Source organism: Rattus norvegicus, chromosome 2, assembly GCF_036323735.1.
Source record: "Rattus norvegicus strain BN/NHsdMcwi chromosome 2, GRCr8, whole genome shotgun sequence".
Taxonomy (NCBI): domain Eukaryota; kingdom Metazoa; phylum Chordata; class Mammalia; order Rodentia; family Muridae; genus Rattus; species Rattus norvegicus.
Window position 1 is genome coordinate 178321439 of NC_086020.1, and position 13402 is coordinate 178334840.

The 13402-nt window shown below is 40.7% G+C and overlaps 1 protein-coding gene and 1 non-coding gene across 2 annotated transcripts in view; both read left to right on the forward strand.

Moving 5' to 3' along the window:
* Positions 1-7891: 7891 nt before the first annotated feature.
* LOC120101183 (U6 spliceosomal RNA) lies at positions 7892-7996 on the forward strand. The gene has a single exon (XR_005501580.1). It is a non-coding gene; the product is annotated as a U6 spliceosomal RNA (small nuclear RNA).
* A 2421-nt stretch (positions 7997-10417) lies between these two features.
* The window catches only part of S100a3 (S100 calcium binding protein A3), a 55425-nt gene continuing 52440 nt past the window's right edge, over positions 10418-13402 (forward strand). Inside the window, exon 1 of the mRNA XM_039101554.2 lies at positions 10418-10551. The gene's annotated coding sequence lies outside the window, so the exon portion shown is untranslated. The remainder of the gene's footprint in view (positions 10552-13402) is intronic.

Genomic DNA, 13402 nt, shown 5'->3' on the forward strand with positions numbered 1-13402 from the left:
TGTTGTATTTTGGTTTTACACTATTTAGGTCTCTGGGTCATCCAGTCTGGTTTTTGGTGATCCAAGGAGTGTCAGGAACAGGCTCCATCTCATGGAGTGGCCTCAAGTTAAACCAGACATTGGCTGGGAATTCTTACAGGTTTTGTGCCTCCATTCCCCCAGAAAATCTCACAAGCAGGGTTTTTACAAAGGCTTTTTGGTTGCGTTGGCATCTAAGTTTCTCTTTTGGTAGCCGACAGAGTATGTTCCTGCATGAAAGAGACTAGAACATAGGGGTGAGGACTCCATGCAGACACCAGCTAGACCTCCCCATGTTACAAGAGCTGTGTGCATGTCCTTGGCAATGCCTTCCCCCACTCCCCATCCTGTCAGTTTACAGAGACCATCCTTCTGTCCTAGATCAGCCTGGGTTGTTTGAAGATCTTCACAGGACCTCCTCATTCAACAACTTAACCAAATGCAACCTATTGACTGGAAGCCTTGCTTGGCTACAAGAGACTATATCCCTCATTACTAGTGGTCCTCACTAGGATCGCCCTCATAGATTCCATGAAGTTTTCACTATACCAGGTTTCCGCACTGCTCTCCAAATACCCTTTAATTCCTGATGTCTCTCTCTGTGCTTTCTCTCTCTATTCTATCTCCCCACAACCCTGATCGATTCCTCTCATTCCTGTCCCCACTTGTCCCCAGTGGACCCAATAAAATCTATTCTATTTCCCCTGCCCTATCTTTTTCTAGGGAGATCCATCTGTCCCCCTAGAGCCACCCTCTTTACCTAACTCTGGGTTTATGGGCTGTAGCTTGATTATCAGTTATCTAATAACTAATATCCAGTTACAAGTGAATACATACCATATTTGTCTTACTGGGTCTGGGTTACCTCACTCAGGATTATTTTCTTTAGTTCCATCATTTGTCTGCAAATTTCATGATATCATTTAAAAAAAACAGCAAAGTAATACTCCATTGTGTAAATGTACAATATTTTCTTCATCCACTCTACAGTTGAGGGATCTCTAGGATGTTTCCACGTTCTGTCTCTTATGAATAAAGCTGCAATGAATATAGTTGAGCAAGTGTCTGTGGTAGGACAGAGTATACTTTAGGTAGATCCCCAAGAGTGGTGTAGCTGGGTTATGAGGTTTCTGAGGAAACACCATGTTGATTTCCATAGTGGCTGTCCAAATTTGAACTCCCACCAGCAATGGAGGAGTGTTCCTGCTATCCTCGATAGCATGAACTGTCATTTGTGTTATTGATGTTGGACATTGTGTTAGGTGTATTATAGAATCTCAAAGTAGTTTTGGTTTGCATTCCACTGATGGCCAAGGATTCCGGACATTTTTAAAGTGTTTCTCAGTCATTTGAGATTCCTCTATTGAGAACTCTCTCTTTAGATCTGAACCCCATTTAAAAATTGGATTATTTGGTTTATCTGATATTTACTTTCTTGAGTTCTTTATGTGTTTCGGATGTGGAGTTGTCAAAAATCATTTTCCTCCCCAGCCCGGCTGATGACCATCTTATAGTGCATAAGACAACCCTTTTCCCCAATAAAAATGTTTCTCGTCCCCCCCCAAAAAAATCATTTTCCATTTTGTAGGCTACCACTTTGTTCGAATAATGTCATCCCTTGCCTTACAGAAGCTTTTCAGTTTCATGAGGTCCCATTTATTAATTGTTGGTCTTAGTGCCTACACTGTTCGTGTTCAGTTCATAAAGTTGCCTTCTGTGCCAATATATTCAGGGCTAGTCCCACTTTCTTTTCTATTAGATTCAGTATATCTGGTTTTATGTTTAAGTCTTTGGGTTTTTTAAAAAAGATTTATTTATGCAAGGCCCTGGGTTCGGTCCCCAGCTCCGAAAAAAAAAGAACCAAAAAAAAAAAAAAGATTTATTTATTTTATATAAGTATACTGTTGCGAGTATATGTCTTCAGACATACCAGAAGAAAAGGGCATCGGATCCCATTACAGATGGTTGCGAGTCACCATGTGGTCATTGGGAATTAAACTTACCTTTAGACAAGCAGTTAATACTCAATACTGCTGAGCCATTTCTCCAGTCCATGTTGAGGCGTTTAATCCATGTGACCTTGAGTTTTGTGCAGGGCGATAAATCTGGATTTATTTGCATTCTTCTATATCCAGTTTGACCAGTACTATTTATTGAAGACAAAAATTATGTCTTTTTTTTTTCAATGTGTATTTCTGGCTTCTTTATAAAATGTCAGGTGTTAATATTATATGTAGATTAGTATGGATCTTAAATTCAATTCTGTTGATCAATATGTCTCTTTTTATGCCAATACCATGGTTTTTATTACTATAGTTCTGTAGTACAGCTTGAGATCATGGATGCTGATCTCCTCTAGCAGTTCTTTCATTGTTCAAGATTGCTTTAGCTATCTTTTTTTTTTTTCATAAAAAGTTGAGATTTGTCTTTCAAGGACTGTGAGAATTGTGTTGAGGCCTGGAGAGATGGCTCAGTAATTAAGAGAGCACTGGTTGCTTTTCAAGAGGACCTTGGTTCAATTTATAGCGTGCAGATAACACTAACAACTGCCTGTAATTCCAGTTTTGGGGGATCTGGACTCCGCAGACACTGCACGTGCATGCTGCACAGACATACAGGCAGGCAAAACACCTACACATAATATTAAATGAATAAACAAACAAACAAATAGTGTTGGAATTTTAATGGGGATTGCATTTAATCTGTAGACTACTTTTGGTAAAATGGACATTTTTACTATGTTAATACTACCAATCATGGGTATTTGAGATCTTTCCATCTTCTGGTGTCTTTTTTAATTTCTTTCATCAAAGACTTGAAGTTTTTGTCATACAGGTCTTTTACTTTCTTGGTTAGAGTTTCTCCAAGATATTTTATATTAATAAAGGCTATTGTGAAAGGTGTTGTTTCCCTGATTTCTTTCTCAGTCTACTTGTTGCTTGTATATAAGAAGGCTACTGATTTTCTTTTTCTTTTCTTTCTTTTGGTGGGGGAGTGTTAATCTTCTATCCAGACACTTCACTCAAAGTGTTTATCAGCTGTAGGAGTTCTTTGGTGGAATTTTTAGGGTTACTTACGTATATTATCATATCCTCTGCAAATAACTATATTTTGACTTCTTCCTTTCTAATTTGCATCTCCTTGATCTCCTTCAGTTGCCTTATTTCTGTAGCTAGAACTTAAAGTACTATATTGAGTAGATAGGGAGAGAGAGGGAACTTGTCTTGTTCCCGAGTTTAGTGAAATTGCTTTGAGTTTCTCTCTATTTAATTTGATGTTGGCTATAAGCTTGCTATAAATTGCCTTTATTATGTTTAGGTATGTCCCTGGTATCTATAATCTCTCTAAAAGTTTTATCACGAAGAGTGTTGGATTTTGTCAAAAGCCTTTTCTGTATCTAATAAGATAATTGCGTGGCTTTTTTCTTTTTGTTTGTTTATAATGGTGGATTACATTTTCTGATTTTTGTATATTGAACCATCACTGAATCTCTGGGATGTGGATGATCGTTTTGATGTCTTCTTGGATTTGATTTGCAAGTATCTTATTGAGTACTTTTGCATCAATGATTGTAAGAGAAATTGGTCTTTGATTCTCTTTCTTTGTTGAGTCTTTATGTGGTTTGGATATCGGGATATCATAAAATAAATTGGGTGATGTTTGCTCTGTATCTGTTTTTGTGGAATAATTTGAGGAGTGTTGGCATTGACTCTTTTTTGAAAGTCTGAGTTAAAGAATTCTGAGTTAAAACCATCTGGCCTTGGGATTTATTTGGCTGGGAGACTTTTAATGATTGATTCTATTTCATAGGGATTATAGGTCTATTTAAATTGTTTATCTGATCTTTACTTAACTTTGGTAAGTGGTACCTATCAAGAAAATTATCCATTTCTAATAGACTTTCCAATTTGGTGGATTACAGGTTTTTAAACTATGTCCTTAGGATTTCCAGTATTTCCTTAGTGTTGTTGTGTTCCCCTTTTCATTTCAGATTTTTATTAATTTGATCTTCTCTCTGTGTCTTTTGGTTTGGATAAGGGCTTGTTTTTCCTGTTGATTTTCTCAAAGAATCAACTCCTTGTTTCATTGATTCTTTTATTGTTTTCTATTTTAATTGATTTCAATACTCGGTTTGATTGTTTATTGTCATCTACTCCACCTAGGTAAGCTTGCTATTTTTTGTGTTCTAGAGCTTTCAGGTGTGCCATTAAGTTGCTAGTATGAAATCTCTCCATTTATTATTTTTTTATGTAGACACTTAGTGCTATGAACTGTCCTCTTAGCATTGCTTTCATTGTGTCCCATAAGTTTGAGTATGCTAAATGGTCTTTAATTTCTTTATTTTTGCTTTGACCCACTTATCATTCAGTAGAGAATTGTTCAGTTTCCATGAGTTTGTAAACTTTCTGTTGTTGTTGATATCCAGCTTTAATCTGTGGAGGTCTGATAGGATGCAGGAAGTTATTTCAATTTTCTTGTATCTGTTGAGACTTGTTTTGTGTCTGAGTATGTAGTAGAGTTTGGAGAAAGTTCCATGAGGTGCTCAGAAGAAGGTATATTTTTTTGTGTTTAGGTGAAATGTTCTGTAAATATCTATTACATTTTGTATATAATGTTTGCTAGGTCCAGTATTTTTCTGTTAATTTTTTGTCTGGATGACTTGTCCATTGGTTAAAGTGTGGTATTGACATCTCCCACTATTATTAGGCAGGGGTTAATATGTTATTTAAGCTGCAATAGTGTCTCTTTTACAAAAGTGGGTGAGCTTGCATTTGGGGCATAGATGTTAAGAACTGAAATGTCATCTTGGTGGACAATTCTTTTGATGAATATATAGTGTCCTTCTCAGTCTATTTTGATCACTTTTGGTTTAAAGTCTATTTTGTTAGATATTAAAATGGCTACACCAGATTGATTCTCAGGTCTATTTTATACTCTGAGGTACAATATCCTTGATATTGAGGTGTGTTTTTTATATCCAGCAGAAGGATGAGAGAAAGATTTTCTTATCCATTTTGTTAGTTTGTGTCTTTTATTGAGGGATACAGACCGTTGCTATGAAAGGCCAATGATGGTTGATTTCTGCTATGTTGTTGTTGTTGTGTGTGAGTGAGTTTGTGTGTGTGCTTCCAATTCTTTTGCTGCTGTGAGATTATCTATTTCCTGTGTTTTCATGGGTGTAGTTAACCTCCTTAAATTGGAGTTTTCCTTCTAGCACCTCTTGTAAGGCTATATTTGTAGATAGATATTAAACTTGACTTTATCATGGAATATCTTATTTTCTCCGTCTATGCTGATAGAAAGTTTTGCTGGCTATAGATGCCAGTGCATCTGTGGTTTCTTAGAGTCTGCAGCACATCTGGCCAGGCTCTTCTGGCTTTTAGAGTCTCCATAGAGAATTTATATATAATTCTAATAGGTTTATATATTTTCTTTGTTACTTGTTTTTTTACCCTTGCAGATTTTAGTATTCTTTTTTTTTTGTTCTGTATGTCTAGTATTTTGATTATTATGTAGTGAGGCGAATTTTCTTTTTTGGTCCAATTCATTTGGTGGTCTGTATACTTCCTGTACTTTTATAGGCATCTTTTTCTTTAGGTTAGGAAAATTTTCTTCTATCATTTTGTTGAAAATATTTTATGGGCCTTTGAGCTGGGATTCTTCTCATTCTTCTATTTCTATTATTATGAGGGGTGGACTTTTCATAGTGTTCCATATTTTCTAGATGTTTTGTATCAGGAATTTTTAGATTTAACATATTCTTTTTCTGATATACCAATTTCTGAACTGAAACAGATCTTAAAAACAAACAAACAAACAAACAAACAAACAAACAGTGCTTTTAAACACTGAATCATCTCTTCAGCCTGACACAAGATTTGAGTCAGGATCTTGTAAGTATAGTGTTGTACTTTTAGTAATGGGGAGTTGAGGCAGGAAGATTGCTGTGAGTACAAGGAGAGCTACAGAGATCCTTGAGATGGGAGAGAGATACAGAGCGAGAGAGAGAGAGAGAGAGAGAGAGAGAGAGAGAGAGAGAGAACAGTTTCACTATGTTGTCCTGACTGGCTTTGAATTTCTAGCATCAAGTGGTCTCCTCCCTCAGTGCTCTGAGTATGTGAGAGTACAGGTCTGTCCCACCTTGCCAGGCTCTGTATGTACATTGTTGCATGACAGGTCTCTAGAACTTTTTCAGCTTGCTTGGCTGTGAGCCTGCCTGTTGATCAACAACCCTACTTTTCTCTTTCCAGTAAGTATTTTTAATGGAAACCCAGGTGGGCAGGGAGGCCCACCTCTGATCTAGTACATTGAAGGCACAGACATGGACTGCTTGGAACAAGCTAGTTAGTCAGGCTAGCTGGAAAAGGTGAGCACTGGCTTCTGTGAGAAACCTTGCCTTAATATATAGGAAAGTGATCAAGGAAGATACTTTATGTCAGCCATGATACTCCATGTATACACATGCATACATTACACACACACACACACACACACACACACACACACACACACACACACACACGAAGCAAATACCTTGTTTTCAGGGTTTTTGGATATGCTCAGACATTAGAATGCTGAGTCATACTATAAGTCTGTTTTTAACTAAAAAATTTAAATATCTGTCTGTCTGTCTCTCTTTGTATTAGTTAATTAATCAATTAATTTGTGTGCATACATATGTGTGGAGGTCAGAGAATAACTTGCAAGAGTTGGTCCTCTTGCAGGTTCCAAGGATTTAACTCATGTTCTCAGTCTTGGAAACATGGGCCTTAACCCAGTGAGCTATCTTGTTAACCTAATTTTAATTTTTTTGAGAAGTCTCAAGACCTTTCAAGAGCAGCTGCACTATTTTATTACCCTACCGACAGAGCACAATTTTCTCCACATCAGTATCAACAGTTTCTCCTCCTTCTCTTTCTTCTCTTTCTCCTCCTTTTTCTCCTTCTCTTCTTCCTCTTATTCCTTCTCTTTAGATAGTTCTGGGATTTGGGTCTACAGTTTCACGTGTGCTAAGCGGTACTGTACAACAGAACCACATCTCTAGTTCTGTACTCCCCCCATCTGAGGCAGGTTCTCAAGTGTGCTAAGCAGTACTGTGCAACAGAACCACATCTCTAGTTCTGTACCCCCCCCCCCCATCTGAGGCAGGTTCTCAAGTGTGCTAAGTGGTACTATACAACAGAACCACATCTCTAGTTCTGTACTCCCCCCCCCCCACCTGAGGCAGGTTCTCTGCTCTTCCCATGATACTTCCCACTCATCTGGTTCCCTTCCTTCCCTTATAATCTCTATCCTTCTGTTCACCTATCACATTGTTATGGAGTTTGTTTGTTCTATTGTTTTGAGACAGGGCTTCATGTAGCCTTGCTTAGTCTTGAACTAAATATTTTTTCTTATTGGATATTTTCTTTATTTAAATTTCAAATATTATCCCCTTTCCCGATTTTCCCTCTGGAAACCCCTATCCCATCCCCCCACTCTGTGCCTCCATGAGGGTGCTCCCCACCCCATTCCCTCCCGCCTCTCCACCCTGGCATTCCCCTGCACTAGGGCATCAAACCTTCACAGGACCAAGGGAACTGACTAAATATAATAATTGAGGTTGACCTTGAACTTTGGATCCCCCTGCCTCTAGTTCCCAAGTGCTGGATGATAGACATCAGTCTCCATGTCTGTCTATTTTGCTCTATTTTGGTGATTATTTCCACCATATAATAACTACATGTATTTTGTAGGGTGCCATCAACTTGACACATGTATGCAATGTATAATGACCAAATCACAGAGGGTCTGCTTAGTATGTTCGAAAAAACACTTAAACAGGAGGATGAAATTGTGGTGTTCTTACATGTTTCAAAATGTTTTAGGGTTGTGTTTGCTTCAGCAGCACAGTATTAAAATTGGAATGATACAGAGGAGACCAGCGTGGCCCCTGCACAAGGATTACATGCAAATTCATGAAATGGTCACCATATATATATGTGTGTATATATATCTGTATATATATATATAGTCACCATATATATATCTGTATACATGGTCACTATCTATCTATCTATCTATCTATCTATCTATCTATCTATCTATGTATCTATGTATCTATGTATCTATGTATCTATGTATCTATCTATCTATCTATATTCTTACTATTTGGACTTTTGAAACAGTCTTGTTATGTAATCTTATCTAACCTGACTCTTGCTATATAGTTCTGTTGGGAATTGGTTCTAATGCTTTGTCTTATTTCGGCTCCCAAAAGCCTTGCTTCCAGACCTGAGGGTTCCCTACTCCCAGCTAGCTTTGATTGATAATAAAGAATTGTCGAACAGCCAGTGGCTGGGCAGGGAGATGGGCCAGGACTTTTAGATCAAGCAGGTAAGGGACTGAGAGAGAAGGGAAGAAGGAGGGAGAATCACCATGATGGGGAAACTTAAAGGACCACTGGAATGTAAGATTCTGGGAAAGAGGCCCTAAGGGTCTGGGGTAGCAGAGATGAAATATAGACTAAAAGATGTTAACTAAGGAATATTGGAGGGGAGTGTTTGCTAGCGGCTGGGAGGTTTAGAAGTGACCAGCCACACAACCATTCTGGAAATCAGTCTGGAGAATCCTCAGAAAATTGGACATTGAACTGCCTGAGGATCCAGCTATACCTCTTTTGGGTATATACCCAAAAGATGCCCCAGCATATAAAAAAGACACGTGCTCCACTATGTTCATTGCAGCCTTATTTATAATAGCCAGAAGCTGGAAAGAACCCAGATGCCCTTCAACAGAGGAATGGATACAGAAAATGTGGTACATCTACACAATGGAATATTACTCAGCTATCAAAAACAACGACTTTATGAAATTCGTAGGCAAATGGTTGGAACTGGAAAACATCATCCTGAGTGAGCTAACCCAATCACAGAAAGACATACATGGTATGCACTCATTGATAAGTGGCTATTAGCCCAAATGCTTGAATTACCCTAGATGCCTAGAACAAATGAAACTCAAGACGGATGATCAAAATGTGAATGCTTCACTCCTTCTTTAAAAGGGGAACAAGAATACCCTTGGCAGGGAATAGAGAGGCAAAGATTAAAACAGAGACTGAAGGAACACCCATTCAGAGTCTGCCCCACATGTGGCCCATACATATATAGCCACCCAATTAGACAAGATGGATGAAGCAAAGAAGTGCAGACCGACAGGAGCCGGATGTAGATCGCTCCTAAGAGACACAGCCAGAATACAGCAAATACAGAGGCGAATGCCAGCAGCAAACCACTGAACTGAGAATAGGACCCCCGTTGAAGGAATCAGAGAAAGAACTGGAAGAGCTTGAAGGGGCTCGAGACCCCAAAAGTACAACAATGCCAAGCAACCAGAGCTTCCAGGGACTAAGCCCCTACCCAAAGACTATACATGGACTGACCCTGGACTCTGACCTCATAGGTAGCAATGCATATCCTAGTAAGAGCACCAGTGGAAGAGGAAGCCCTGGGTCCTGCTAAGACTGAACCCCCAGTGAACTAGACTGTTGGGGGGAGGGCGGCAATGGGGGGAGGGTTGGGGAGGGGAACACCCATAAGGAAGGGGAGGGGGGAGGGGGATGTTTGCCCGGATACCGGGAAAGGGAATAACACTTGAAATGTATATAAGAAATACTCAAGTTAATAAAAAAAAAATAAAAAAATAAAAAAAAAAGAAGTGACCAGCCACTGAGCTAGTCAAGGCATATCAAAATTAGCTGGTGTGTGTGTGTGTGTGTGTGTGTGTGTGTGTGTGTGTGTGTGTCTGTATGTCTTTCATTTAAAGATCCAGAGAGCTCTTGGGCAGGTGCAGTGCCCACGACTGGCCAGGAGCCAAATTAATTTAACTAATTCACCATTACATAGCTCTGATCTCTCAGACTCCCTCCAGTCTCCAATCTTTCTGCCTTTGCCTTAGGAATTCTGGGGTTATGGATGCGGAGTGAGCATCACCACACCCAGCCGCTGCTGCTTCCTTTTCTTCCTCTTCCTCCGTCTCTTTCTTCTTCATCTTTTTTTTTTTTTGAGACAGAGCCTCTATATAACCTGGCCATTTTGGCCACGCCAGCCTTTTTTGGCACATAATTATTCATAGAAATCTCTTGTAGTCCTTTTAATTTTTGTGGCATCACACCCCTCCCCCACCCCATTCAGATGTCTTGTTTTGACATAGGATTGCACTCCAGCTCTGGCTGGCCTTAAACTCTCTGCCTTTTGAGGGTTTGGACTACAGTGTGAATCACTGTGCCCACAATTACTAAGCTTTTAAAAGCCTGTTGTTAAAGGGTCTAAGTTCAAGTCTAGAGTTATGTGGAGGAAGCTGAATTTTTATGGAGGCCAGAACTTTAGTGGCAGTCTGGGTTTTGCCTCAGGGCCTGAAGCCAGAGAAGTCCCAGAGGACCAAATACAGCTAAGACAAGGTCAGGGCACTTTGAGCTCCTCTGGAAATGTGGGGCGAGAAAAGGGCTGACAGAGTAAACTGAGCAGACCAGAGGACCAGCTGCAGGTCTTGGTAAGCTGGCTTTCCCAGCGCCCTCTGTGTGTGTGTGTGTGTGTGTGTGTGTGTGTGTGTGTGTCTGTCTGTCTGTCTTACAATGCCCTGCCTCAGTGTCTATACCACCTGGGGCCCAGGTTAGGAGTTGTCCAATGAATTGTGTCTGTCAAAGCCATCAGTGACTTGATTTGTCATTCCTTAGAACTTGGAATATTGTGTGGTATGAGGGCTAAATATCCTAAATACCTAAAAACACATATGCTGGCATTTTAAAAAGAGCAATCTATCTGTCTGTCTGTCCATCCGCCTGTCCATCTGTCCAGCTATTTTTATGTATACAAGTGTTTTGCCTGCATCTATCTATTTACCTTATGTGTGCCTAGCATTATGGAGGCCAGAAGATGGTGTTGGATCCTCTGGAACTGGAGTTACAGATGGTTGTGAGTCAGCATGTAGGTGCTAATAACCTAACCTGGATCCTCCACAAGACAGCAAATGACTGTTCTTAGTAGCCTAGAGAGCCACCTCCCCAGCCTTACTCAGCTTGTTTTCCATTTAGATTCCTAGTAAAATCCCTTTTGAAAGAGCACTAGCATTAAAAGTTTAACACTTAGTTTTTCAAACCTAAGGCTTATTTGTTCCTTCTGACAGCCCCAGGAGGCAGAAGTCAGTGTCTCTACTTCATAGGAGAAACCACTGGGGCTCAGGATGTGGCGTGACTTACCCGATGGCAGTTTGCTCATTCCCAAAAGAGCTACAGCTCAGGCCCCTTCTTTTACTAAGCCTCTGTGGACTGAACCAAGGACAGGGACCCTTGTCTATATCTTGAAAGCATTACAATGGAGAGCCAAGTGTGTTCTCTACAGGCCCTGCATGGTGGTGAGAGGCTGAGAGCTGAGAGAAGAGCTCAGTGCTTGCTGCATGAGCATGAGGATGAGAATCCCATCCCCAATACCTATGTATTTAAGTGCAAACAAATCCAAACAGGTATGGTGGTGTGTAGCTGTAACCCCAGTGCTGGCGAAGCACACAGCCAGATGCCCAAGGCTTGCTGTCCAGGCGGTACAGGTTCAGGAGAGACCTTGTTTCATAAAAATAAGGTGAAGGGTGATTAAAGATGATGCCTGTTATCAATTTCTGTCACACTCGAGTGCATGCGTGCCTACACACAGACACACACACACACACACACACACACACACACCCCCAAAAACAATGTGGTACCTAGTTTGCATCAGGCTTAATAGGAGGTACCAAAGAATGAGAGTATAAGGGGGTGTCATCCGAATTTATGGGACTCACAGCTTAGTGAGGAAGACAGAAAATACACACATGACTGTATAAACACATGGGGGATTGCGAAGTGAGATAAACTCTGAAGGTATTTCTAACAAAGCAACCTTGATGTATAGTGTGTTTGTAGAGGTGGAACAGGTGGAAGATGTGAGAAGGGGTGGGTCTGTGAGTGAAGATGGGGTAGATCTGATGGAACTGAGAGAGAAAGATGTCTGGGAAGCAGAATGGTGGTACTATGCACCACCAGATGTTTCCCACTGATGGAGAGGAAGATATGTGGATACTGTAAGTTGAGTTTGGTGATGTCACGTGAAGTTGTATATTTACACTTGGAGTTCAGAGGGATGGGCTGGATTGGTAGTCTGGGAGTCAGAAATGTTTAGATGGTATCTTAGGGTTCTGCATAGGAACAGAACTGATGGGATGAAGAGTTATCACAAAGAGGACTTACTGTCTTACCCGAAGCAGGCTGGGTCATCTAGCAATGGTTGTTTGCATGCTGGACTTAGAGGCTTAGAACCTAGTAGCTGCTCAGTCCACGAGGCTGGATGTCTCTGCAGTCCCATTCTGGTGCATAAGGGCTGGAGCATTCCTGGAAAGCTGCTGGGCTTCAGTCCACACCAGAAGTCCGAAGACGCTGAACTGTGGCTGAGAGCGTATACGGCTTGCTCTTCAGAGGACCTGGCTTCAGTTGGTTCCTAATTGCCTATGTTGAGTGACTTACAATTGCTTATAATTCTAGTTTCCTCAGGCACCTGAATGGACCTACACTTACCAACATACAGATGCATACACACTTTTGTTTTTTTTTAAGAAGCTGGAACAATGGGGCATGGTGGCATATGCCTTTAATTTCAGCACCCAAGAGGCAGAGGCAGGCACAGACAGATCTGTGAGTTCAAGGCCAATGTGATTTACACAGGGAGCTCTAGAACATCTAGGATTGCATAGCCTGTGTCAAAATCAAAAAACAAGAATCAAAAAGAGACTGGGAGCTTTTTTTCTTTTTTTTTGTGGGTTTTCAAGATAGGATTTCTCTGGGCAGCCTTGGATGTCCTGGAACTCACTCTGTAGACCAGGCTGCTCTCAAACTCAGAGATCTGCCTGCTCCTGACTCCCAAGTACTGGGAATAAAGGCATGCACCATGTCCAACTCTTTCCATTTTTTTTAAAAAACATTCCATGTGTCTGGGTGTTTTGCCTGTGCATGTGTGTACATGTATGTCTGTGCACTATGTGTATACAATGTCCCGGAGCAGCCAGACCCAAAAGCTGGGTTCTGATGTCAGGGAAGGATAGCAGCAACAGCAACAGCTGCAGACCAGATGCACTCACCCACAAGGAGCCAAGGCCAGAAGGCAAAAGCAGCACCATCTCTCCTCTGTACCTCTGTGCATCTTGGTTACTACTGGAATTACGTTCTGCTCTCTGGGCTGAGGACCTTCCTCTCTCAATGAATCATTCTGGAACCACTGTCAGACTCATCCAGAGGCATGTGTCTTAGTTGGTTCCAGATCCACTCAAGGGGACAATCAAGGTGTCAGCCTAAGTACTGAACATACACAGGTTTGCC